We start from the raw sequence: 3,261 nt of genomic DNA, 5'->3' as shown, positions 1-3,261 counted from the left end.
CCAGGAATCGCTGTAGCACCTTGCGTGTAGTTGGTGTAGGCCAATCCTGAATGCAGGATATTTTACTCATGTCCATCTCGATTCCTGTTTTGGATATGATGTAGCCTAGAAAGAGTACCTCATCTTTATGGAACAAGCATTTCTTCAGCTTCACATAAAGATTATGTGCAAGCAATCTCGATAATACAAGTCTTACATGTCTTATGTGTTCAGACAGGGTCCGTGAATATATAAGTATATCGTCCAGATATACCACAACACAGACATCTAGTAAGTCTTTAAAAATATCGTTTATAAATCGTTGGAAAACTGCAGGGGCATTGCATAGGCCGAATGGCATCACAAGATATTCGAACAATCTGTATCTAGTTCTGAATGCAGTCTTCCACTCGTGTCCATCACGGATTCGAATGAGATTGTATGCTCCTTTCAGGTCTAATTTTGAAAAATAGGTAGCTCCACGCACCTGCTCAATGAGCTCAGGGATAAGCGGTAGAGGATAGCGATCTTTTATTGTGATAGCATTCAATTTCCTGTAGTCGATGATAGGTCTGAGACTTGAATCTTTATTGCGAACAAAAAAGAGTCCTGCTGCTGTGGAAGAAGTGGAAGGTCTAATAAAACCTTTTTCCAAGTTCTCATCCAAATAGGTTTTGAGATGGGCAAGTTCATCCTGTGAAAGAGGATAAACATGACCGAACGGCAATTTGCTATTTGGGAGTAGATCAATGCTACAATCATAGTCTCGATGAGGAGGTAATGCTTGAGCATTTTTCTCAAGAAAAACCTCAGAAAGATCCTGATAACATAGTGGTGCAATCTCATCTGTCACCACAGACAGAATCTTCCCGGAAAACGGGAGGTTACACGTTTCCTCGCAATAACAAGAAGGGAAGGTCAAGGACCGTTTCTTCCAATCTATGGTTGGTTGGTGTGTGTGCAACCAGGGAAGTCCCAACACAATGGGAAAGTGGGGTGATGGTATTAAATCGAAGGTAGAAGTCTCCCTATGAGACTCGTTAATAGTGACTAGAAGTGCTTGTGTCTGATCGGTGATCGGACTAGAGGATAACGGAACACCGGTAATAAGACTTACTGAGACAGGTTTGAGTTTAGAAATAATAGGAATTTTATTTAAAGCAGCAAAACATATATCCATATAATTTCCACAAGATCCTGTGTCAATCATGGCCTTAGTAGTAATCCTGTTCTGGTCCCACTGTAATGTCAAAAAAACAGAAATGTAGGGGTTAGTGAATGAAGTTGTCAATCCTCCTAGGGAGACATGTGAACACTCACCCTTCTTTTTGTTGACTAGGGGACAGACGTTTATCTTGTGATCCGGGGATGCACAGTACAAGCAGAGATTTTCATTTCGTCTTTTGGCTTTTTCCATAGTTGATAGCGGTGGGCGTATGGTTCCTATCTCCATAGGAACGGGGTCAACGGCCAGACTCCGAGAGGAAACGGATAATGGCATTCCCATCTTTTCAGCCTTTCTTTCTCGCAGTCTTCTATCTATGGTAATACAGAGTTGTATTAGTGCATCCAGGGTTTTTGGCAGATCCGCTCAGGTGAGCTCGTCCTTAACGGCTTCTGATAGGCCAAGCCTAAATTGGGTTTTCAGAGATGCATCATTCCATTCTGAATCAAGGGTCCATCTCTTGAACTCTGCGACAAAGTCTTCTACAGGCCTCCTTCCTTGTTTCAAGGATCTTAACTGAAGATCAGCAGTACTCTGCCTATTGGGGTCATCATATAGGCTAGTGAGCTCTGCCAGGAACAAGGCATAGGAGTTGAGAAGCTGGTCGTTTTTCTCAAAAAGAGAATCTGCCCAGGCTCGAGGATCATTTGATAGGTAAGAAATAATAGTACAAACCTTAATGTGATCAGTAAGGTAGGTACGAGGTTTTAGCAAAAAAAGTAACTTACATGCGTTTTTAAATTCGCAACATTTTTTGCGATCCCCTGTAAATACCAAAGGGGGATTTATCTTGGGTTCAGGGGACTGAGCAGAGGTAAGTTGTGTCAGTCTAATTACCTGTTGCGACAGAGCCTGATTGTCTTCTTTTAATTCAGCAAGTGCGTGTATTAACGCAGATACTTGCTGTTTTAATTGTGTCACCTGAGTGGTTATTTCTGCTGAATCCATTTTTTGGTTCGTTCAATCTGTAACGCTTCTGCGTTTCTTATATGGTGTGGATTTTCAGCTGCAGAAATAGTTCCACGTCAGTAGTCATGTAAGAGATATGCTGAGATACCATTCCCAACCTCAATGACTCATCATGTGTGGAAGGTCTTATTTCAGCCAGTAAATACACACAATTAGCAAGCTGGTTCCTAGAATGACTTTATGTATGTGGTAACACAATGATGAAGGTTGAGGGATAGGTTGAGTGGAGGTGGTAGGTGATAGACACTTGAAGGTGAGACAGTAGCAGATGGATGCAGGAAGGTTTAGCAATGTTGTATGGTAGCAGATGACAGAATAGCAGGTGGAAATACAAAAGAGATCAACCCAGTGCAGAAAAGTAGCAGTAGTCTCAAGAGCTAGCAATCTAGTTATGCAGATGTGATAAACAGTCTTTACTATGCAGAGCTAGATAGTGTAAGCTTAGTATAAGTTTATAGAGAATTCCCCTGCGGGTACTTAGCACTATTAGCGATACAGCCGAAGGGTGGTTCAGGAGTGGCGGATGATCCAGTAGCGGGATACAGGGATCAGCGCGGCGAGGTTCCGTCAGCGAGGTAAGCTTGCAAGCATGGAAGCTTCAAGCAAGGTTAGCATCCAGGTAAAGGTGTTTGAACGAACACATGTGAGTGAGAACCGGCGCTTTAAATAGCCATCTAGTCCGGCGCTGGGTGATGACAGCTCCAGTCTTAAAGGTGTATGCGCACCTTTCCAAAAGTAAATGGTGGGGCGCATACACTTGTGGAAAGTGTAATTTAGGGTACCAAAGGTACCGGAACATTACAGACAGAAACCAGAAAGCAAGCTACTCACTAGGTGGGGAACCTCTGGGTGAATCTAAGATGGAAAAGGACCTGGGGGTACTGGTAGACAACAGGCTTGGCAGTGGCATGCAATGCCAAGCCGCTGCAAGCAAAGCCAACAGAATACTGGGATGTATAAAAAAGGGGATTCACTCCAGAAATAAAGAGATTATTCTCCCTCTCTACAAGACTCTGGTCCGGCCACATCTGGAGTATGCTGTCCAGTTCTGGGCACCGGTCCTCAGGAAGGATGTGCTGGAACTGGAA

The sequence above is a fragment of the Pelophylax lessonae genome (genome assembly GCF_965119305.1).
Source record: "Pelophylax lessonae genome assembly, chromosome: 7".
NCBI classification, from domain to species: domain Eukaryota; kingdom Metazoa; phylum Chordata; class Amphibia; order Anura; family Ranidae; genus Pelophylax; species Pelophylax lessonae.
The sequence above is the reverse complement of the archived record's forward strand: the minus strand, read 5'-3'. Positions refer to the sequence as shown.